The sequence below is a fragment of the Scyliorhinus torazame genome, chromosome 6 (assembly GCF_047496885.1).
Source record: "Scyliorhinus torazame isolate Kashiwa2021f chromosome 6, sScyTor2.1, whole genome shotgun sequence".
Taxonomy (NCBI): domain Eukaryota; kingdom Metazoa; phylum Chordata; class Chondrichthyes; order Carcharhiniformes; family Scyliorhinidae; genus Scyliorhinus; species Scyliorhinus torazame.
Genome location: NC_092712.1, coordinates 276,448,891 through 276,473,133, shown reverse-complemented (window position 1 = coordinate 276,473,133; position 24,243 = coordinate 276,448,891). Strand labels below are relative to the sequence as shown.

General features: G+C 54.7%; 1 protein-coding gene across 4 annotated transcripts in view; it reads right to left on the bottom strand.

Moving 5' to 3' along the window:
- nrsn1 (neurensin 1) overlaps positions 1-24,243 on the bottom strand; it is a 237,836-nt gene that overhangs the window by 4,271 nt on the left and 209,322 nt on the right. The window contains exon 1 of one of the 4 annotated variants that reach the window (XM_072509711.1): positions 3,743-3,809. The exons of 1 other annotated variant lie outside the window; for it this stretch is intronic. The gene's annotated coding sequence lies outside the window, so the exon portion shown is untranslated. Of the gene's footprint in view, positions 1-3,127; positions 3,252-3,565; positions 3,704-3,742; positions 3,810-24,243 lie in introns of those variants that run through there. 2 more of the 4 variants (XM_072509715.1, XM_072509713.1) reach the window with 2 other exon arrangements.

The window sequence follows — 24,243 nt, the reverse complement described above, 5'->3', positions numbered from 1 at the left end:
TAGTTGACAACATTTCCAATCTTCATGTAATCTACAAATTTTGAAATCATGCCCTGAACACCACAGTCTGGGTCATGAATATATGTCAGGAAGAGCAAGCGTCCCAACATTAGCCCCTGGGAACTCCATTACAAACTTTCCTCCATTCTGAAAAACAATCATTTATCACTCTGTTTCCTGTCACTCAACTAGTTTCGTATCCAAGTGCCTACTTTCCCTTTTATTCCATGAGCTAGAATTTTGCTCACAAGTCTGTTGTGTGGCACTGCATCAAATGCCTTTTAAAAATCCATACGAACCACATCAACAGCGTTGTCCTGATCAATCTTCTTTGTTACATCCTCAAAACATTCCAGCAAATTAGTCGAAAATGATTTTCCCTAAATGGATCCATGTGGCTTTTCTTAATTATCCTGCACTTGGCTAACTGACTATTGATTTTGTCCCAAACTATAGCTTCCAGAAGTTGCTCTACCATTGAATTTGAACTGATTGGTCTGTAGTTGCTGGTATCATCCTTGCACAAAAACTCTCCAGTCCGCTAGCACCCACCCCTGTGTCTAAGGAAGACTGGAAGATTATCACTCGTGCCTCTGCAATTACAAATTTTACTTCTCTTAGTACCTTGCATGCATCTCATCCGCCCCTGGTACCTTATCTGTTTTAAGTAAATATAGCCTTTCTAACACCTCCTCCTTCTCAATTGTAAATTCCTCACGTGTACCAGTTACCTCTTCTCTCACCTCAGCCTGAGTAGCATCGTCTTCCTTTGTGAAGACAGATGCAAAGTTTTTGTTTAATACCTTCGCTATTTCTCTTGCCTTCATGCACAAGTCCCATTTTCCTTATCCTTAAACGGCCCTACACTTTCTCACCCTTTCATTATTTACATGCTTATGGAAGACCTTAGAATTCCCTTTTATGTTAGCTGCCAGTCTCTTCTCATGCTCTCTCCTTGCTTTCCTTATTAGTTCTTTTTTTCGCTTCCCCTCTAGCTCTTGTACATTAAGCCTGATTCTCCAGTGAATTTTCTATCTGTCATACACACACTTCTTCCTGTTCATCTCCACTTCTATCTCTCTTGTCATCCTGGGCACTCTGGATTTACTTGTTCTCCATTTCCCCTTTAGCGAATATACCATAACATTGCCTGCAAAATGTTTTCTTTGAAAGTTTCTCAGTGTTCAGTCATGAGCTTTTCTTCCTTTCTTGTCTTTCTTAAACACCTTGTACCCAGGAATATTTAACACCCAGTCCTGCCCTTCTTTGAGACAGGTCTCCATTATAGCAATCATATTATAATTCAATTTGTTAACCTGTGCCTGTAGTTCACCAGTCTTATTAACCACACTGTGTGTGTTCACATACATGCACATTAACCCTGTTTAGGCTTTGTTTCTTCCCCCTTTACTCTGACCCCCATCTAATGACTTACTATTGCCTACTCTTAATTCTATCAAACTCTCCAAGTATTTTATTTACCTTGATACTGCTCTCTGATACACCCTCCTTATCAGTAAATAATTCTCTATCACTGACACTTTTTCTCCTCTCCACTCTGATTTTCCCCTCCGGTTCCCACCCCTTGCCAATGGAGTATCATCCCTCCCAACCAGCACTAGCAAACCTCCCCACAAGGCAATTAGTCTCAGTCCTGTTAAGCTGTAATCTGTCCTTGTACATGTCATAGCTGCCCCAGAACCAGTCCCAATGCCTCAGAAATCTAAAGCTCCCCTTCCTACTCCATTTCTCCAGCCATATTTTGAACTGCTCATTCTTACTGTTCTAATGGATAAGCAATAAAGTTCTTCAGCTTAGTGTACGCAAGACTTCTGTGAAAATCTCTGCAAACTAGCTTAAGTTTTCATCCCATTCCCTGATCACTTCCCTCAGGCTGAACCTCACAGTTGTACAACTTTGTTGTTCTGTTTGAAACTGTTGATCTTCAAACCCTATCACTAAAATCAGCTCATTCCACTTCTCCTCTAATCCATTCCACTGAGTTTCCTTTAGATTTTAAACCAGTGAGTTCCTCATTCACATTTCCATCATCCCCAGGCTTAATCACTTTTTCTTTACCATTTCCTCTAGTTCTATCCTCCATAAACTGCAATGCATCTAGAGCTCCGTTGCCTGTAATCCAGCACCTGTGTCCTTACCTATAAGCATTCGTTCTTCACCCACAACAAATTGAGTTCAAAATTCTGTTCTCATCTATTTCTGAAATGTGCTCCCAACACTTTCAGCCATTTTTACCCTTGACACTCTGACTTTGGCTGGCACTGCATCTGATTTACTCTGCTTCAGTCTCAGACATCATTGCTTCATACTCTGTCAGTCTCCCTCCATGCCTTCCACTTTACTTCCGCCCATCCTTTCTTCAAAAACCTCCTGTAAGCCTATCTTTTGGATTATTCCTTTCACCACTTGCCTGAAGCTATCACCATCGTCAGCTGGTCAACTGGTGGGTAGAATTTTGCTACACGGATTGTTAAAGAACTGCAAAAACTGCAATATTTACCACCAAATTGTTGTACTCTTGTAATCAATATCAAAGGTCATGCCCTGATTAAAAGTACAAAACTACCTTCTTCAAAAGAACTGCTCCCTAGCTTGTGAAAAAGTTAAGAGATACAATTAGGTCTTACTGTGGAGATCAGGCCACAACATACTTGGCCCTAATTTTCTTCATACATACAACATATAACAGAATGCCTAGAGAAACATTTCCCCACCATACCGACATCACAAAAATTGGATACTGTAAGCATTTAGATAATTTGGATAATTAGACAATTTGTATTGCAAAATTCAAGCTTGAGTAACTTTTAAATTATAAGTTAAATTACAAATATTGGGACCTCAAACTTTCACCCAACTGCAGATAACAGTCCCGCCTGGTTACCCTATGAATTATGTATAAACGGTGTGAACATTTCCAAAGTATCTTCTGTCAACCTGATTTAAACGCCAGTTTCAGACTCAAGCATTAGGCTGCTTAAGCGATCGGCAGAACATGCAGAACAAACCAAATCGTATTCTGGCGATTATTTTCCCTTTACAGTTACACTTTTGCTCTACATTTTGAACACAATTTGTTAAGTCTAAAGATGAGGACGCCTCCTACTGCAGTCGATGGCACTATCACGAACTCAAAGCACGGCGAGCTGCTGGTGTAACTCTCCAAGGTGCTGAAACCCCCATCCACAACAGGGAACAAGTGCTGGCTGGAGGTGGCCTGAAACTTGAACAGCGACCTGCTGCAAACACGCCACTCAATCCCAATCCAGCTGCAATCCTCCATCTAATCCCACCCAGCAATAACTAACCCCACCCACATCAAAAAAAAACAGACCACCTTGTAGCGTGTTCCCATTGCTTCTAAAACATTTCTACACCACAGACTCCGCCTCTCGGCCACCTCTACACTGTACTCAGAATAAACACATGTAGATCAAAGTGTGGAATTCAACACAAATAGTTGGTGTTGCCAATCGATCTCACACAAATCTGAAACCAAAGTTTGCATTGCAGCTGGGGAACTTCTAAAAGCAACAATTCCAACCTTTCTCCGGAGCTGGCAGCGAAAGCTACCCCTCTCCTGTGTAAGGCAGGCAGGCCGGCGCTGCCAGCCCACACCGAGCCCGGTTACAATCCCTTTCCCCACACAGCCAGCGATACACTCGCACCGCGCCAACCATTTGCAGCTTCCTCACACTGATTTCTCATGTTTTTTTTTTACCTGCCCTCCTAAACGTGTCTCGCTGCAGAAGGGTGTGTGTGTGTGTGTGGGGGGGGGGGGGGGGTCTGATGGAGTGTGTTTGGTGTGTGTGTTTGTGAGCGGCGCCGTCCTCCCTCCTCTTCCTCTCGCTGGCTCTCAGCGCATTGCAATCCCTGCGAGGAGCCAGCTAGCCGGACAGCAGCCACTCAGCCTGCAGCACAGAGCGCCTGCGCCAACTCTGCAACAAGAGGGGCGGCCCAGCAGGCTGCCTGCACACTCAGCTCAGTGAGATGGGCAAGCACGGGGGGGGGGGGGGGTAAGGAGGGGAGACTGTTCGTTTATTTGTCTTGTGAACTGCACATCCAATCTCAGCTACTACAAGACCCCTTGTCTCCGCCCGCCCACGCATCTGGCAAAAACGAACGTTGCAAACAAGAGCAACTTAAAGTTATGAAGTGCCTTTGACATGATAAGTAACACGTCGCTTCACAGGAGCATTGTAAAAAATATATTTTATATTATAATCAGGCAGTGGTTAGCACTGCTGCTTCCCAGCGCCAGCGTCCCGGGTTCAATTCCGGCCTTGGGCCACTGTCTGTGCGGAGTCTGCACGTTCTCCCTGTGTCTGCCGGGTTTCCTCCGGCTCCTCCGCTTTCCTCCCACAGTCCAATGATGTGCAGGATAGGTGGAATGGCCATGCTAAAATTGCTCTTAGTGTCCAAAGATGGTTAGGTTTAGCGGTTATTAGGATAGAACAGGGTGATGGCTCCGAGTAGGTATTCGGGGAGCCCATGCTGAAGATATGGAATCAGTTGAGGTGTCATTTTGGGGTGGAAGGGATGTTGGTGCCAACACCGCTGTGCAAGAATCATGGCCGGGATTCTCCGAAATCCCGGCCAAGTGTTGACGCCGGTGTCAGACCCAGTACGAGGGACGCCGGGGTCAACAGCCTCCAGGCCCGGTCATTCTCCCCTCTCTCGGGGGGCTAGAATGGCGCCGGAGTGCTGTGCATTGCTCCGGCACCGAAAGTCGGCCCTACATGGCCGGCGCGGGTCTGCGCACACACGACACAGCCGGTGTGGGTCTGCACATGCGCGCCATGGCCGTCTTCGCGCCGGCCCCCGGGCAACATGGCAGAGTGCTACAGGGGCCCGGCGCGGAGGAACATAGGCCACCCCCCCCGGAATGAGCGTGCCGGCTGATCGGTAGCCCCCGATCGCGGGCCTGGTCACCGTGGAGGCCCTCCCCGGAGTCGTCTCCCCCCCGCCCCCCCCACCAGGATGGCCCCCGCAGCCTGGACACCGAGATCCCGCCGGGTGGGATCATATGCAAACCACACCGGCGAGACTCGGTGGAACTAGGCGGGCACTCGGCCCATACAGCGCGGAGATTCATCGCGGGGGCTGCTTTCAACGGCCCCCGACCGGTGCCGCGCCGTCTGCGTGGGCGTGATTGGCCCCGATTCTCCGGTCACCGGAGAATCGGCGGCCTGGCGCCGGAGCGGAGTGGCGGGATTCTCGAGCCCCCCCGGTGATTCTCCGACCCGGCACGGGCTCGGAGAATTCCAGCCCATGTGTTTGAGCCAAGGGGGGATGGATAGTGTGTACAGGAAATGGAGGGAAGTGGGGCTGGTCAAGGTGAGGGATCTGTACTTGGAGATAGGGTTCGCCAGTCTGGAGGAGCTAAGGGAGAGGGTAGAGCTGCCAAAGGGGAGTGAGTTCTGGTATCTGCAGGTTAGGGACTTTGCGCAAAAGGTCTTGAGGGGGTTCCCTAGGTTGCTGGGATACACCCTGCTGGAGCGACTGCTGCTTCCGGATGTGGAAGGGGAGGAAAGAATTCAGGATATATACAAGTGGCTGGGAGAGCAGGAAGGCAAGCGGGTGGTGAAGATCAAGGAGAAATGGGAGGCGGAGTTGGGAGGGGAGATCAATTGGGGAGTCTGGAGTGAGGCACTACATTGGGTAAATGAGAAATCTTGTGCAAGGATGAGCTTGATACAGTTTAAGGTGATGCACAAGGTCCATTTGACTTGGGTGAGAATGAGTGGGTTCTTTCAGGGGTAGCAGATGAGTGTGAGAGATGTTGGCGGGGGCCAGCAAATCATGTGCACGTGTTTTGGGGTTGCAAAAAATTGGGAAGAATCTCGGTGGGAGTGTTCGCGGTCTTAGCCAGGATAGTGGAGGAGGAGGTGGACCAGGACCCTTTGGTGGCGATATTTGGGGTATCAGAGAAGCCGGAGCTCATGGAAAGGAGGAAGGCCGATGTCGTGGACTTCGCTTCTCTGATTGCACGGAGGCGAATTTTACTGGATTGGCGGCTGGCATTGCCACTCGGGGTAGCGGCTGGTTGTGTGACCTGTACGACTTCCTGCAGTTAGAGAAGATAAGGTATGAGTTAAAGGGCTCTGCAGAGGGGTTTGAGAAAAGGTAGGGGATGTGACCGTATTTGAGGAACTGCTCGTCACAAGGGGGGGTGTAAAAGGGAAAAAATCTGTACAGACTGTATAATTGATTGCTGGGAAGTATATTTTCCGGTGTGTTAATTTGCTGTAACCTGTTTTGCTACATGTTTGCAATAAAATATATTTTTAAAAAAGGATAGAACGGAGGAGTGGACTTGGACGGAGTGCTCTTTCAAAGGGTCAGTGCAAACACAATGGACCGAATGGCCTCCTTCTGCACCGTAGGGATTCTATGAACAGTAAATCACATAAGAGATGTGAGGTCAGGTGACCAAAAACTTGGTTAAAGAAGTATGTTTTAAGGATTGTCTCAAAGGAGAGAAAACATGTAGAGAGTGTGGGGAAGGTAGTCCAGAGCTCAGGACCTTTGCAGCTCAAGGCATGGCCACTGATCGGAGAGCGATGGAATGCAGGGATGATGGAGAAGCTACAATTAGCACATATATCTTGGCAGATTGTGGACCAAGAGTGATAGGGAAGGTGAGACTATGGAGGGATTTGAAAACAAGGATGAGAACCAGATTAGTGAACACGGGTATTTGGGGGAAGAATATTTGATGCCAGTTAAGACACATGGAAAGGTGGTGGTCTCAGGTTTTCAGAGGGCAAAATGAGGAGATCAGCCAGGAGTGCATTGGATTAATCAAGTCCTAAGGTAACAAAGGCATGAACGAGGGTTTCAGCAGCTAATGAGCTGAGGTAGGGGTGAGTTTGGATGATGTTACAGGTGTGAAAATAGATGGTTTTATCGATGGCACAAGTATGTGCAGAAGCTCATGTTGGGGTCAAATATGACAATAGGGCTGCGAACGGACTGATTTTTTAGAAAATATTTTTATTAGGGTTTTAACATTTCGTTGCAGACTTTACATATCAGGACAAGACCAACAGATATATTTACAAAAATTTGCAGCCACCGCGAATCAGATAGTAATTTACAATAAAAAAATGCTTGCGGTTTTCTTCTCCACCTGTCCCATGTTTTTTCTTGGGTGCTTTTGCAGCCCCCCTTCCCCCGTCCTCGTGTTCTTCTCCCCTTCCTTTCTCTTCTTTATTTTGTGACTTGTCCTGGGCCCCCTCCCTACTTTATTAGTTGCTGGTTATAAACAGCTCTTTGAACAAGTTGGTGAGTAGCTTCCATGTGTTGTGGAAGCCTTCTTCCGATCCTCGGATGGCGTACTTTCTTTTATCCAGCCTGAGGAATTCCGCCAGGTCGGACAGCCAGTCCGCAGCCTTGGATGCTGCTGCTGATTGCCAGCCAAGCAGGAGCCTCCGGCAGGCGATCAGGGAGGCAAAGGCTAGGGCGTCAGCCCCCCTCCCCATGAAGAGCTCTGGCTGCTCTGAATCCCAAAGACCTCCACCAGTGCAAACAGCTCCACCCTCACTCCCATAACCCTGGACATGGTCTCAAAGAAGGATGTCCAGTACCCGACAGGTCTGGGGCAGGCCAGGCCACCCTGGCACCATTCACACTTGTCCTCCACCTCTGGGAAGAACCCGTTCATTCGTGCCCTGTGCACCACCTTTAGCTGTGTTAGGCTCAGTCCTGCACTCATGGAGGTGAAGTTTGCTCTGTGCAGTGCTCTGTCCAGAGTCTGCCTCTTATTTCCTTGTCTAGCTCTTCCTCCACCTTCTTTCTCGTCTCATCCAGGGGTGAACATACCTCCTCCAAAAGTCATCCATACATGCCTGCACAGTTCCCCTTTCCTAGTTTACCCATGTTCAATAGTCCTTCTAGCAATAAGTGTCCTGGTATCTGGGGAATGTCGTTGCTTCCTCGCGGAGGAAGTTTTTCACCTTCATGTATCTCAGGCTGTTCCAGCTCGGGAGTTGGAACTTATCCGTGAGTTATCCTGGAGTCACTACTCTACCGTCCGTGTCCCATCGTCCTGAGTCCACCTTTTGAAGGAGGCGTCCATTGTTGTGGAGGGAACCTGTGATTATTGCAGTTGGGGTCCATGGTGGACATTTCGGGTAGTCCAAAGTGCTGCCTCATTTGGTTCACAACCGGAACCTGGCCACCACCACTGGGCTTTTTGAGTATCTGGCTGGGGGTGATGAGAGTGCGGTTGTGTCCAGCGCTCGGAGGATGTTCCTGTACCCAAGGTCTCCTACACTCTGACCCACTCCGATCCTGGTTCCTTGACCCATCCTTGTTCCCTTTATGCAATGGCCGCCCAGTGGTAGAACTGGAGGTTCGGGAGGGTCAGGCCTCCCACATTTCTTCTCCTTTGTAGGACCTTCTTCCTAAACCTTGGGCTGCTCCCTCCCCAAACAAACACCATGATTAGTTTGTGCAGTGTGGTGAAAAAGGCCTTGGGGATGTAGATCGGGAATGAGTTGGTGGGGGAGGGATCTGAACAGGAAGAGGAACCTGGACAGTATGTTCATCTTGATCATCTGCAATCTCCCTACCAGGGAGAGTGGGAGTGTGTCCCACCTCTGCCGGTTCTTTTTCATTTCCTCCACCAGACTTGTCAGATTCCATTTGTGGATCTGTGTAAAGTTGTGGGCCATTTGGATCCCCAGGTATTGGAATTTGGGCTGGGCCAGTTTGAACGGCAGCCTCCCCAGCTCTGCTCCTGCCCCCTGCAGATCCACTGTGAAGGTTTTGCTCTTATTCAGGTTAAGTTTGTAATGTGAGAAGGCTCCAAATTCCTTTGGGAGTTTCATTATCCTTCATGCTGGCCAGGGCGTTCGAGATGTAGAGGAGCAGATCATCTGCATAGAGTGAGACTCTATGTTCTCTGTCTCCCCTTTGGATACCTCTCCACCCTTCGCCGCTCTGAGAGTGAGCGCCAGTGGCTTGATTACTAGACCAATAAGGGGCTCCCTGCCTCATGCCTCTGTGAAGCAGGAGGTATCCAGAGCTGGTGGTGTTTGACCATAAGCTGGCAATGGGAGCATGTACAGCAGTTTCATCCACGAGGTGAACTCTGGCTCAAACCCAAACTGTTCCAGTACCTCTATGAGGTACTTCCATTTGCCCCTGTCGAAGGCCTTTGAGTCCAGGGAGATGATCACCTCCGGTGTTCCCTCCCTGGATGGGATCATGAGCACATTCAGCAAGCACCTGATGTTTGATGTTAGCTGTCTGCCCTTGACAAAGCCCTTCTTATCTTTGCCTCCATGCTCATATAAGTTCCCTCGTGTCTGGCGGGCTGGTGCACTGCCATCCCAGTGGAGAGCAAGTCAAAGTCAATTTGTAGCTTTTTCGTCTGTGCCATGATCGGGGCCGTGGAGCACCTCCACCTCCAATATGGAGTCGACCAGCTGTTGCCGAGCTGCCCTCTACTTCCTATCTTTGAGCGCCCTGTAAGCAATAATTTCCCCCTTTATCACCACCTTCAGTGCCTCCCAGAATGTGAAGAGTCAGACCGCCCCATTCTGGTTGTAGTTACATACCCATCAATGGCTTGTGATATCCACTCACAGAATGTCTTATCGGCGAGGAGAGCAGTGTCCAGCCTGCATGAGGGGTATTGAGCCCAGCCCATCTCCAACCTCACATCCACGCAATGTGGAGCATGGTCAGAGATTGCTATTGCGGAGTACTCCACTCCTACTATCCCTGGAAGCATCGGTTTCCCCACTACAAAGAAGTCAATCCTAGTGTAGAGCCTGTGGACTTGGGAGAAGAAGGAGAACTCCCTCTCCCTATGTGTGAACCTCCATTAGTCCACCGCCCCCATCTACTGCATGAAGGCGTTCAGCTCTCTCACCATGCTTGACTGTTTCCCTGCTTTGGGTTGGATCTCTCTGTCCGTAGGTCCCGTACACAGTTAAAATCTCCCCCATAATGAGTTGGTGGGGGTCTAGTGTAGCCACCTCGGTTAGCCACTTCCCGACTTTAAAATGGGGATCCGCTAAGAATGCAGGGAAATTCAGTCAAACGCAGGAAAAACAAGCAGGGGCAAAGTTTCCTGTATATCAGAACTTGCAGGAACCCAGACAGCACTGAAACTAACAACCATCTACATATTGATGAGCGATCCCCGGGAACAATTGGAAACAGTTAAGATAAACAAGGCCAAGCCAGACTCCTCGGTGCCAGCATGAGCCAAGACAAAGGAAGGCCAACGGACACTTAGGAACTGCCCAGCGATCAGGGAACAGCTCCAGTATTGGAGAAATCGATCCAAGTGATCAGAACTTAGTCCAATCACTTGGAACCAGGTACGGGGTCCGCCCAAAAGGGCGCGAAGCCCCTGGGGACTATAAAATAGAGTCCCCAAGTTCAATTCATCCTTCTTGGCAGGGCCTCTCAGCAGCTCAAAACAACCCTTGACCGTGACCTGCCTAGCAGCTGCACCAACCAAGTAAGTCTCCAGTCAACGCACGCTACGAGATAGGTGCTCCTAGCTACCAGTCTATACCAGCTTTGAAGCCTGCAGACTCAGAATCGAACGAAAGGCCATTTGTTCCCCTGACCTGGTGGGCCAGTTCCAAAGCTAAGTATAGGCCTCTTAGTGTTAGAGATAGTCTAGTAAGTAGAGTTTTATACATGAGTAGTGATTGACTGTGTATAATAAATGTGTTTTGATTTGAAACTTACTAACTGGTGTATTGAGTTATTGATCAGCACTTGAACTTGAACCTCGTGGTGGTATCATAAAGATACCTGGCGACTCTAGAGCAAAGGTTATAAAACAGAGCAAATTAAGTAAAGCCACAACGAGCAACACTATGTCCGGGATTTCTGCCATAGTTTTCTTTATGAATCCTATGTCATCCCAGTTGGGAGCATACACGTTTGCGAGGACCACTGGTGCCCCTTCCAGGACACTGCTAACCATGACATACTGTCCCCCTGGGTTTGTAACTGGTTTTATCACTGTGAATGCAGTCCTCTTATTGAGCAGTATGACCACCCCCCTAGCCCTCGTCCTGTAACACGACTGGTATGTCTGTCCTACCCAGCTCTTTCCTACCCTCAGTCAGTCCTTCTGCCTCAGGTGTGTCTCTTGGAGGAGGATTACATTGGCCTTCAGACTTTTCAAATGGATAAAGACTCTGGATCTTTTCACTGGGTCGTTAAGTCTCTTAATGTTCTACGTGACTATTCTGATGGGGGGTTTCTGTCCCTCCCTCCTGTTGGGGTCAACCATACTCACCATGCGGATGTGCCCCTGTGCCCTGGGGTTTCCCTTTGACCAGGGGCCATCCAAGCCGGCCATTATTGCTATATTCTCCATGTGGATATGCCCCTCCACTCCGGGGTTTTGTTTGGGTGCCATCCCAGATGGCCGTTTTTGGTGTTCTTGTTCCTGCTGTCACCATGTGCTACCTGTCATAACCAGCACTCTACCCACCCCCCTTCCCCCTCCCTTCTACACCCTGATTCCTCCCTTGGGGTTTATCTACCCCTCCTGTCCCCATCTCCCACCTGTGGGCTTTCCACCCCCAAATTCTCCCCCGCCCCATGCCTCCCCCCCCACTTCTTCCCCCTGCCTAGAGTTTTACCCACCCCCCCCACCTTCTGCCAGGTACTTCCTCTTTGTTGGCAGCTCTGCCGCATCACCGCCATTCCCCATACTTCCCTGTGCTAGTCTGCTCGCTTGTGTGGTGCCCCTTCCTGGGACTGGTAACAGATTGAAAACGAGACAGTTTTCTCCCGTGCAATTGTCCTTTAAAGTTTGTCCTCACTGCTGCTGCCTTCCAAGTCTGTGTCTGCACACACATTTGTCCACTTCGGCTGGTGTGGTGAAATAATGTTCCTTTCCTTGAAAGGTTGCCCAGAGCTTGGCCGGATACAGCATCCCGAACCTCTTGTACAAGGCTGCCTTGGCTGCAATGAATTTGGTTCGGCATTAGCCAGGTCTGCCCCATTATCCTGGTATACCTGGATCAAGTGTCCCTTCCATTTACAAGGCAGTATGTGTCTCGCCCAATCCAGGATTCTCTCTCGATCCTGGTACCGGTGCAGCTTTGCAATGATGACCCCTGGTTTCTCTCCTGTGTTTGGCCTCGGCCGGAGTGACCTGTGATCCCTATCTACCTCTGGGGGTTTGGGGGCGTTCTTCCCCCCTCCCCACCGCCCCCCCCCCCCCCACCCGACCAGCATACCCAGCATCTGGGTCATGTACTCTGTGGGGTTCCTGCCCCCTAGTAGGCCCACAATGTGGGGATTCTGGTGGCGCGGCTGGTTCTCCTGATCCTCCACCTTTCCCGAGTGTTTATTTTATAATCTTTTTAAAAATAATTTTTAAATCATAATCTTTAGTGTCACAAGTAGTCTTACATTAACACTGCAATGAAGTTACTGTGAAAAGCCCCTAGTCGCCACATTCCGGATCCTGTTCGGGTACATGGAGGGAGAATTCAGAATGTCCAAATTACCTAACGGCATGCCTTTCGGGACTTGTGGGAGGAAACCGGAGCACCCGGAGGAAACCCACGCAGACACAGAGAGAACGTGCAGACTCCGCACAGACAGTGACCCAAGCCGTGAATCGAACCTGGGACCCTGGAGCTGTGAAGCGACAGTGCTAACCACTGTGCTACCGTGCTGCCCTTTGTGTTACTTGGGTTGCTACCAGCCTTGTCACCTCTGTCTCCAATGAGGCGATTTGCTTGCTTTGGTCAATCTCTGCTTTTTCCAGCTCCCTTATCATCGCTTAGCGTTGTTTCCTGCATCTCCATCTTTTCTAGAGCCTCCTTAAAGAGGGCCAGGGCATCCCCGACCACCGGCTTCACCATGGCCATGATGGTGTTTAATAGCATCTCTGTGTTTTAGGAGCTCCTGCGTCAGGGGTTCCATCCACTGGCTGATTGGTGGGTAGTGCCCCGTGGGCAAGGCGACCCAATCCGCTCAGTTGTGGCCCGCTCCGCCTTGCTCCGTGTATCGGCCGCCTCGTTTTTTTTCTCTCCAGACTCTTGCAAACTCTGCCTTTTCTTCTGCTTTTTAAGTCATTTTCGGGCATCTCTCTGCATTTGTGGTGATCTTGGAGGAGATGAAGTGGGGGGATGGGGGGGGGCAAGTTGCAGGCTTAGTGGCCTTTATTCGGTCTCAAAGTGCCAAATTCCAAACTTCCAGGAGGAATGCCACCTTTCCTGTGACCGTTCACATTCCCTAACAGACTGATTTAAGTGGAAGAGCAACAAAATAAATGTTTTTGAGTTTCTGGTAAGTTCATTGCATTTCACAGGAATTTTATCATCTCATTGGATGGCGGGGGGATTAGGAAGATTTTGTTTCTTGAGCAGACAATACATTGTTTTTCAAAACATGGTCACAAACATCCTCCACCTTGCCTCATGCCCTCCATCAGACAATACGTTGTTTGCTCGACAGGCAGTACTGGGTGAGCAGGAGTCTACCCCCAATAAATACTATGAAGATTGAAGACATCTGCCTTCGGTCCTCACACAAACGCACAAAACTCCATCCTCCAGCCACTAACTCATCTAACTCATCCACCCTCAGCACAATCGGAGACTGAACCAAACTGATCACAACCTTGTTGTCCAATCTGACCCCAAGATGAGCATCATTCCTGACAGCTCTGTAATCTCCTGCAGCCCAGGATTTCCCTCCCTAGCTCTGTAACTCCTGCAGCCCTGGATTTCTGTCCCTATCTCTGTAACTTCCTACAGATCTGGATTTCCCTCCCTGGCCGGTATTTTCCGACCCCGCACCGGGTCGGAGAATCGCCAGGGGGGGGTGGGGGGGGGGGGTGCGAGAATCGCGCCACGCCGCCCCGCGCCGATTCTGCGCGCCAATTCTGCGGCACCCATGGGATCGCTGCCGCGCCGATCGGAGGCTGTTGAAAGCGCCCCACCCCCCCAGGCGATTCTTCGCGGCTCGATGGGCCGAGTGCCTGCCTAGTTCGGCCGAGTCCCGCCAGTGTGGGTTACGTATGGTCCCACCTGGTGGGACGTCGGAGTTCTGGCTGCGGGAGCCGTCCTGGTGGGGGGCGAGGGGATCCGACTCCGGGGGGGGCCTCCACAGTGGCCTGGCCCGCGATCGAGGCCTACCGATCGGCGGGTGGGTTAGTTCCGTGGGATGTCTATGTTCCTCCACGCCGGCCCATGTAGAGCTCTGCCATATTGCCTGGGTGCCGGTGCAGAGATGGGAACCCACGCGCATGCGCAGACTCGCGCCGGCTGTGGTGCGGATGCGCGGACTCGCGCCGGCTGTGGTGCGGATGCGCGGACTCGCGCCGGCCGTGGTGCGGATGCACGGACTCACGCCGGCCGTGGCGCACATGCGCAGACTCGCGCCGGCTGTGGTGCGGATGCGCGGACTCGCGCCGGCCGTGGCGCTCCGGCTTCCGAGCATTGGAGCAGCGGACACCACTCCAGCACCGTACTAGCCCCCTAGGAAGGGGTGCATACCCGGGCCTGGCGGCCCGTTGACCCTGGAGTTGGCTCGTGCCGCTTTTGACGCCGGCGTCAGAACTTGGCCGCGGGATCGGAGAATCCCGGCCTCTATCTCTGTAACCTCCTGCAGCTCCGGATTTCCCTCCCTATCTCTGTAACCTCCTGCAGCCCTGGATTTCCCTCCCTATCTCTGTAACCTCCTGCAGCCCTGGGTTTCCCTCCCTATCTCTGTAATCTCCTGCAGCCCTGGATTTCCCTCCTATCTCTGTAACCTCCTGCAGCTCCGGATTTCCCTCCCTATCTCTGTAACCTCCTGCAGCTCCGGATTTCCCTCCCTATCTCTGTAACCTCCTGCAGCTCCGGATTTCCCTCCCTATCTCTGTAACCTCCTGCAGCTCCGGATTTCCCTCCCTATCTCTGTAACCTCCTGCAGCCCTGGGTTTCCCTCCCTATCTCTGTAATCTCCTGCAGCCCTGGATTTCCCTCCTATCTCTGTAACCTCCTGCAGCTCTGGATTTCCCTCCCTATCTCTGTAACCTCCTGCAGCCCTGGATTTCCCTCCCTATCTCTGTAATCTCCTGCAGCCCTGGATTTCCCTCCCTATCTCTGTAATCTCCTGCAGCCCTGGATTTCCCTCCTATCTCTGTAATCTCCTGCAGCTTCGGATTTCCTTCCCTATCTCTGTAATCTCCTGCAGCCCTGGATTTCCCTCCCTATCTCTGTAATCTCCTGCAGCCCTGGATTTCCCCCCCTATCTCTGTAACCTCCTGCAGCTCCGGATTTCCCTCCCTATCTCTGTAATCTCCTGCAGCTCCGGATTTCCCTCCCTATCTCTGTAATCTCCTGCAGCCCTGGATTTCCCCCCCTATCTCTGTAACCTCCTGCAGCTCTGGATTTCCCTCCCTATCTCTGTAACCTCCTGCAGTTCCGGATTTCCCTCCCTATCTCTGTAACCTCCTGCAGCTCCGGATTTCCCTCCCTATCTCTGTAACCTCCTGCAGCTCCGGATTTCCCTCCCTATCTCTGTAATCTCCTGCAGCCCTGGATTTCCCTCCCTATCTCTGTAATCTCCTGCAGCCCTGGATTTCCCTCCCTATCTCTGTAATCTCCTGCAGTTCCGGATTTCCCTCCCTATCTCTGTAACCTCCTGCAGCTCCGGATTTCCCTCCCTATCTCTGTAATCTCCTGCAGTTCCGGATTTCCCTCCCTATCTCTGTAACCTCCTGCAGCTCCGGATTTCCCTCCCTATCTCTGTAACCTCCTGCAGTTCCGGATTTCCCTCCCTATCTCTGTAACCTCCTGCAGCTCCGGATTTCCCTCCCTATCTCTGTAATCTCCTGCAGCCTGGATTTCCCTCCCTATCTCTGTAATATCCTGCAGTTCCGGATTTCCCTCTCTATCTCTGTAACCTCCTGCAGCCCTGGATTTCCCTCCCTATCTCTGTAACCTCCTGCAGCTCCGGATTTCCCTCCCTTTCTCTGTAACCTCCTGCAGCTCCGGATTTCCCTCCCTATCTCTGTAACCTCCTGCAGTTCCGGATTTCCCTCCCTATCTCTGTAACCTCCTGCAGCTCCGGATTTCCCTCCCTATCTCTGTAACCTCCTGCAGCCCTGGATTTCCCTCCCTATCTCTGTAACCTCCTCCAGCTCCGGATTTCCCTCCCTATCTCTGTAATCTCCTGCAGCCCTGGATTTCCCTCCCTATCTCTGTAACCTCCTGCAGCCCTGGATTTCCCTCCCTATCTCTGTAACCTCCTGCAGCTCCGGATTTCCCTCCCTATCTCTGTAACCTCCTGCAGCCCTGGATTTCCCTCCCTATCTCTGTAACCTCCTGCAGTTCCGGATTTCCCTCCCTATCTCTGTAACCTCCTGCAGCTCCGGATTTCCCTCCCTATCTATGTAATCTCCTGCAGCTCCGGATTTCCCTCCCTATCTCTGTAATCTCCTGCAGCCCTGGATTCCCCTCCCTATCTCTGTAACCTCCTGCAGCTCCGGATTTCCCTCCCTATCTCGGTAACCTCCTGCAGTTCCGGATTTCCCTCCCTATCTCTGTAACCTCCTGCAGCTCCGGATTTCCCTCCCTATCTCTGTAACCTCCTGCAGTTCCGGATTTCCCTCCCTATCTCTGTAACCTCCTGCAGCTCCGGATTTCCCTCCCTATCTCTGTAACCTCCTGCAGCTCCGGATTTCCCTCCCTATCTCTGTAATCTCCTGCAGCCCTGGATTTCCCTCCCTATCTCTGTAACCTCCTGCAGCTCCGGATTTCCCTCCCTATCTCTGTAACCTCCTGCAGCCCTGGATTTCCCTCCCTATCTCTGTAATCTCCTGCAGTTCTGATTTTCATGCTTCTCTAACTTTGGCCACCTGCATAAATCTGGCATTCATGGCTCCAACATTAGTAACTGTGACTTCATCTGCCTAAGCCCTAGGCCCCATACGTCCCTCGATAAACCAATCTGTCTTTCACTCTATGTCTCCTCCTTTAAGATGCTTCTTATAACTTACCTTTATAACTCAGTTACATGTCCAAATGTCTCCTTATGATTCAATTTTGTTCAATAACGCTTCTGTGAAACACCTGGGGCGAAATTCTCCGTTATCGGCGCAAAGTCCGCCGATCGGCGCAAAAAACGGCGCAAATCTGACTTGCGTCACGCCGGAAAAATGGTTGCAAAGTCTCCGGCCCGAAATGGGCTAGCAGCGACGTGACGGGATCCGCGCTTGCTCACGTGGTTCACGCTGTGCAGCGTCATACACGCCGCACGGCGTGACGGCTCATAAGGCCGCGCTGCTCCCCCCCACCCGACCGGAACGCCCCACCGGAACACCTGACTGGATGGCTGGCCGCCGCTCAGCCCCGAGGTTCCAGTCATGGGATGTGGAGGCGCTCCTGGACGCAGTGGAGCAGAGGAGGGAGGCCCTGTATCCCGGGCACGGCCGCAGAGTTGCCCCACGCCACAGCCGGTGTCTGTGGAGGGGGGTGGCAGAGGCCGTCACCGCTGCGGCCCTGACACCACGGACAGGCACCCAGTGCCACAAGAAGGTGAACAACCTCGTCAGAGCAGGCAAGGTGAGCCTCCCCCCCCCCGCCCGATATCCATATCCCCCCTCCCCATATACCCCCTCCCCCATATCCCCCCACCCCCATATCCCCCCCCGCCCGATATCCATATCCCCCCTCCCCATATACCCCCTCCCCCATATCCCCTCTCCCCCATATCCCCCCCGCCCGATATCCATATCCCCCCTCCCCATATACCCCCTCCCCCATATCCCCCCTCCCCCATATCCCCCCCTCATATCCCCCCTCCCCCATATCCCCCCTCCCCCATATCCCCTCTCCCCCATATCCCCCCTCCCCATATCCCCCCTCCCCCATATCCCCCCTCCCCATATCCCCCCTCCTCCATATCCCCTCTCCCCCATATCCCCCCTCCCCCATATCCCCCCTCTCCCATATCCCCCCTCCCCCATATCCCCCCTCCCCCATATCCCCCCTCCCCCATATACCCCATATCCCACCTCCCCATATCCCCCCTCCCCCATATCCCCCCTCCCCTATAACCCCCTCCCCCATATCACCTGATCACTGCCTGCGTGTCTAACCATGCATGCTTCATTGTGTATCGCAGGACCAAATGTCGAGGCACCCATCCCCGCAGATGCAGACCGCCCGCAGGATGCCCCTCGGAGGCCATGGGAGACGGAGAGACCCGGACCCTCCGGCATGCGACACCCGCAGGATGCCCCTCGCACACCACGGGAGACGGAGAGACCCGGACCCTCCGGCATGCGACGCCCACAGGATGCCCCTCGCACACCATGGGAGACGGAGAGACCCGGACCATCCGGCATGCGACGCCCGCAGGATGCCCCTCGCACACCACGGGAGACGGAGAGACCCAGACCCTCCGGCATGCAACGCCCGCAGGATGCCCCTCGCACACCACGGGAGACGGATAGACCCGGACCCTCCGGCATACGACGCCCGCAGGATGTCCCTTGGAGACCATGGGAGACGGAGAGACCTGGAGCAACAGGGAGACGACGCCCCCGTCACGTGCGGGTGCGACGACGCAAGCGTGTGCCACCCAGCGACGAGAGGGGCAGCCACAGGCCCCCGTCACAGCCGAGCCAGGACACCACTACCCAGGACACCACTACCCAGGACACCACTACCCAGGACACCACTACCCAGGACACCCCTACCCGGGACACCCCTACCCGGGACAGCACTACCCGGGACAGCACTACCCAGGAAGACGAAATACCGGACAGTGACTCAGAGTGGATGGGCGGAGACGAACCCCCACCCCAAAATGCCATGGACTCAGAGTGGGACAAAGAGCACGCCACAACGCCACTGCTGTCACCAACACCCTCCACCATCGCAGAAACACTCACCTCGGTTGGGCACTTTAGTGATGAGGCGTCTGGTACACTCACTGGTGCGCACAACACAGCCGTCCCGGTACAGCAGGTGGAGGTAGGAGCAGCAGAGGGGCCGGGCGGTCGGAGGGCAGCTCAGCCCAAGCGAACATCTGCCGCCCAGATGGATCCCGGGTTCCTGGAGTTACCACACCCACACATAGATCCGATGCAACCACCGACCCGGAGACGAGCGAAGAGGGTGACGGCCGGCTTGCGGCGGCTGCAGTCGCAGGTGGAGGAGTCCACCCGCATCCAGGAGCTGGGAGTGGTGCCGGTCATGCGTGCCACCCAGGCCGACACTGCACGGGTGGCGTCCGCGGTGGAGGCAATGGGTGCGACGGTGTAAGACATGGGGAACGGTTTGCGAGGCCTGGGGCTTTCCGTGCAGGCGGCGTCTGTGGCCCAGGACATGGCTGCCCTCTCACAGGAGGCCATGAGCCAGTGCCAGCGCCAGATGGCAGAGGCGCTCAACGCCATGGCCCAGTCTCAGCAGGCCATAGCCCAGTCTCTGCAGGCCATGGCCCAGTCTCTGCAGGCCATGGCCCAGTCTCAACAGGCCATCGCTGAGGGCATCGGCGCCAGTGGCCATGTGCGAGCCGGCGTTGCACAGTCACAGACAGGGTTTGCCAACCCCCTGGGCTCCATGGCTGCAAACCTGCTGACCCCTGTCGATACCAGCACGGGCCTCCAGGACTGGCAGCGCCAGATGTCGGGGGGGCGTCGGATGGCCAGTCCGTTCGCATCCCCCACCCATGTAGAGGCCTGGGGGCCATCGGGCACCCCGAGGGAGGAGGAGGTGGTGTGGTCTGTCCTGGCTCCCCCCTGTAGGGGAGGTCCCGGTACACCGTGACACCTCGGACTCCCCCCCTTCCGTCCCAGGTGCATCGGGTGGGCAACAGGCAGGACAGGCTGGCAGCTCGCCATCCCAGTCGCCCGGGCCGCAGCCTGGCCCATCTAGGCCAGGACGCCCCAGGAAACGGCCGCCAAAGGGATCCTGTGTCAAAGGGCAGGAATCACAGGAGTCCACCTCCAGTTCTGCTGTACCGTCTGGGGAACCACGTAGACGTAGTCAAAGGGCCCGTAAGGCCAAACAATTAGCCACTGAGTAAGTTGGCACGGGTGCAGGGCACGTGCATGAACTCCTTTCGTTATTAATGTCAATGTTACACCTACAGAAGCTGCCTTTGTGCTCTGTCCAAAGCGTGTGAGGGTGTCATGTACGTTGAGCGCAAGTGTGTGTGTGAGGGGTGGTCTTACCTCAGCCCCAGGTGAGTCTGCCCCCTTCCCCCTGGGCCGCCATCAACATCCCCCCAGGCAGAGGACGGGACCGTGCGCTGCAGTGTCACAGCCGCATGCAGGGATGGTCCGGGTGGATGGTGGTACTGTGGTCATGGGTCAGACATAGTCCAACGATGTGGAGCCAGGAGCTCATCGCAGGGCGGGTTGTCATCATCCTCCATGGCCTGCAATAGACACGCGTCCACCCGCAACTGTGTGAGCCCGGCCCGTTGTGCCGCAGGTGGATCGGCAATGGGGGGATGGTGTGCATGCGGGTGGGGTGGGTGGGGTTGGGGAGTGGGGTGAGGGTGCTGGGTGGGTGGATGGGTGGGGGGGTGTGGGTGGTCGGCTGTTGCCATCGTGTGTGGTCTGTGGCCATACTACCCGATTCCCACGCCCATCTAGTCAGTGAAGCGGGCATCTATCAGTCTGTCCCGTGCCCGCTGGGCCAGCCGGTAACGGTGGACAGCCACCCGCCTGTGTCTACCCCGTCTGCCCTGACCATTGCCCCCATTCCCCTCATCTGGGAGGACTGCGCCTCTTCCTGCTGCTCCTCCACTCCACCCTCCTCTGCCTGCGGTACATCGCCCCTCTGCTGGGCTATGTTGTGCAGGACGCAGCACACCACAATGATGCGGCCGACCCTATCTGACCGATACTGGAGGGCGCCCCCAGAGAGGTCCAGGCACCTGAAATGCATCTTCAGCACGCCAAAGCACCTCTCTATCACTCCCCTTGTCGCTACATGGGCATCATTGTAGCAGTTCTCCGCCTCATTGCGTGGCCTCCGTATAGGCGTCATCAGCCACGATCGCAATGGGTAGCCTCTGTCGCCCAGCAACCAGCCCCTCAGCCGGGGATGGCGTCCCTCGTACATGTCGGGGATGGATGACCGCGACAACACTTATGAGTCGTGTACACTGCCTGGGTAACGGGCGCAGACGTGCAGGATCATCATGCGGTGGTCGCAGACCACCTGTATGTTCATCGAATAGGTCCCCTTCCTATTGGCGAACTCGGCCCTGTTATCTGCAGGTGGCCGCACGGCGACGTGCATCCCATCAATCGCGCCCTGGACCATGGGGAACCCGGCCACGGCAGAGAAACCCACGGCCCAGGCATCTTGGCTGGCCTGGTCCACAGGGAAGCGGATGTAGCGGTGCGCCATGGCATATAGGGCATCTGTCACTGCCCGGATGCACCGATGCACCGATGTCTGCGATATGCCGGACAGGTCCCCACTCGGTGCCTGGAATGACCCCGTTGCATAAAGGTTCAGGGCCACCGTAACCTTGACGGACACGGGGAGAGGGTGTCCCCCGCCAGTGCCACGCGGTGACAGGTGTGCCAGCAGGTGGCAGATGTGTGCCACGGTTTCCCGCCTCATCCGGAGTCTCCTCCTGCATTCCCGGTCCGTGAGGTGCTGGTATGACTGCCGGGGCCGGTACACACGATGCGCCCTCGGGTGCCTCCGTGGCCGTGGGGCCGCGACATCCTCCTCCCCCTCCTCGTCCTGTCGGTCAGGTGTCCCTCCAGCCTGGGCGGCTGCCGCCTGCCCCTCTGCGGCAGCCTGCGCCGCCTCTCTGGCACGCTCCTCCTCCTCCTCATCCAGGGCAACATAGACATTAGCGGCTGCCGCCACGGCGGCCAACATCGCTGGATGATCGGAAAACATGACAGCCTGGTGGGGGGGAGGGGAACGACGACATGTCATCATTGCCCATATCCCCTCCTCCCCCCAGCCAGGTGGCATGGACCGCATGGGTCCAACTGTTGGAGGCTGGCACCTGGCCAGGTGGACCAACTCACTTGCCCTCGCATCCCCCTCCCCGGCACGGACCTCCCATCCTCCTCCCCGGCACGGACCCCCATTCTCCTCCCCGGCACGGACCCCCGCCCCCTATCCTCCTCCCCGGCACGGACCCCCCCCCCACCCTCCTCCCCGGCACAGACCCCCCCATCCCCCTCCCCGGCACGGGCCACCCCCCCATCCTCCTCCCCGGCACGGACCCCCCTTCCCCCTCCACGGCACGGGCCCCACCCCACATCCTCCTCCCCAGCACGGACCCCCCCCCATCCTCCTCCCTGGCACGGACCCCCCCCCCCCCATCCTCCTCCCCGGCACGGACTCCCCCTCCATCCTCCTCCCCGGCACGGACCCCCCCATGCCCCTCCCCGGCACGGACCTCCCATCCTCCTCCCCGGCATGAACACCCATCCTCCTCCCCGGCACGGCCCCCCCCTCCAACCTCCTCCCCGGCATGGACCCCTCCCCCCATCCTCCTCCCCGGCACGGACCCCTCCCCCATCCTCCTCCCCGGCACGGACCCCCCATCCCCCTCCCTGGCACGGGCCCCCCCACCATCCTCCTCCCCAGCACGGACCCCCCCCCCATCCTCCTCCCTGGCACGGACCCCCCATCCCCCTCCCCAGCACGGACCTCCTATCCTCCTCCCCGGCACGGACCCCCCATCCTCCTCCCCGGCACGGACCTCCCTCCCGGCACTCCCCCGGAGTCCAGCCCACTATAACCACACCCCCGCCGCACACACACAACCCTAGACACACCTCTCCCCACACATTCAGACTGCGGCCACGCCATTGCCTGCCCAGCGGCCAACCCCCCAGGCCGTCACTCACCTCCACGCTGGTCGGCGTGAACCTGTGCTCCAGGAGGTTTGATTTACGTCGACGTGACCGGTCATCACGTCGACGGGACTTCGGCCCATCCGGAAGGGAGAATATCGGCAGGCCCAAAATCGGCTGCCTTGCGCCCACCTGTGCCATTCTCCGACGTCTGTGGCGCCATTAACGCCCCGCCGACTTTTCTCCCTTCGGAGACTTCGGCGGGGGTGGGGGCGGGATTCACGGCGGCCAACGGCCATTCTCCGACCCGCTGGGGTGTCGGAGAATGGCCGTTGGCCGCCGTGAATCCCGCCCCCGCCGAAGTCTCCGGTACTGGAGATTGGGCGGGGGCGGGAATCGGGCCGTGCCGATTGGCACGACCCCCCGCTCAATTCTCCGGCCAGGATGGGCTGAAGTCCCGCCCAGAAATTGCCTGTCCCGCCGGCGTAAATCAAAGCTGGTATTTACCGGCGGGACCAGGCGGCGTGGGCGGGCTCCGGGGTCCTGGGGGGGTGCGGGGCGATCTGAACCCGGGGGTGCCCCCACGGTGGCCTGGCCCGCAATCGAGGCCCACCGATCCGCGGGCAGGCCTGTGCCGTGGGGGCACTCTTTCCCTTCCGCCTCCGCCACGGCCTCCACCATGGCGGAGGTGGAAGAGACTCCCTCCACTGCGCATGCGCGGGAAACTGTCGGCGGCCGCTGACTCTTCCGCGCATGGGCCGCATTTCCGCGCCAGCTGGCGGGGCAACAAACGCCATTTCCGCCAGCTGGCGGGGCGGAAATCCCTCCGGCGCCGGCCTAGCCCCTCAATGTTGGGGCTCGCCCCCCAAAGATGCGGAGCATTCCGCACCTTTGGGCCGGCGGGATGCCCCTCTGATTGGCGCCATTTTTGGCGCCAGTCGGCGGACATCGCGCCGTTGGGGGAGAATTCTGCCCCTGATATTTTTCATTGTTAAAGTTGCTATATAAATGCAAGTTGTTGTTGTTGTATCATGACACCATTTGAGCAGGTGCGAGGTTTACACAGCAGCAGAAAATATCTATGTTTCTATTTTTAAATATTTTGTGAAAAAATGATCAGATTGTTTTTCGTGTTGTATTCTGATCATCTATTCCTGGAATTACACTTAATACCTGTATCAAATTCCTCTGCCACTTATTAACAAAGGTACCAACCTGTTTATAAAATCTAGGTTTACACCTTTGGTAGATTAGTGGACAGAATGATTCTTACGAGGGAATTGATGCCCAGTGAGTTTTCCAGTATCTGATCTCAATATTGACCAATATCCAGATCGTGCATTGCACAGACAGGGGTAAAAGAACAACGTGTGTGAAATATTGCATTTAGCCCAGTCATTTTCAAACTCAGGGTCGCAACCCAATTGTTGGGGGGTGGGATTGCT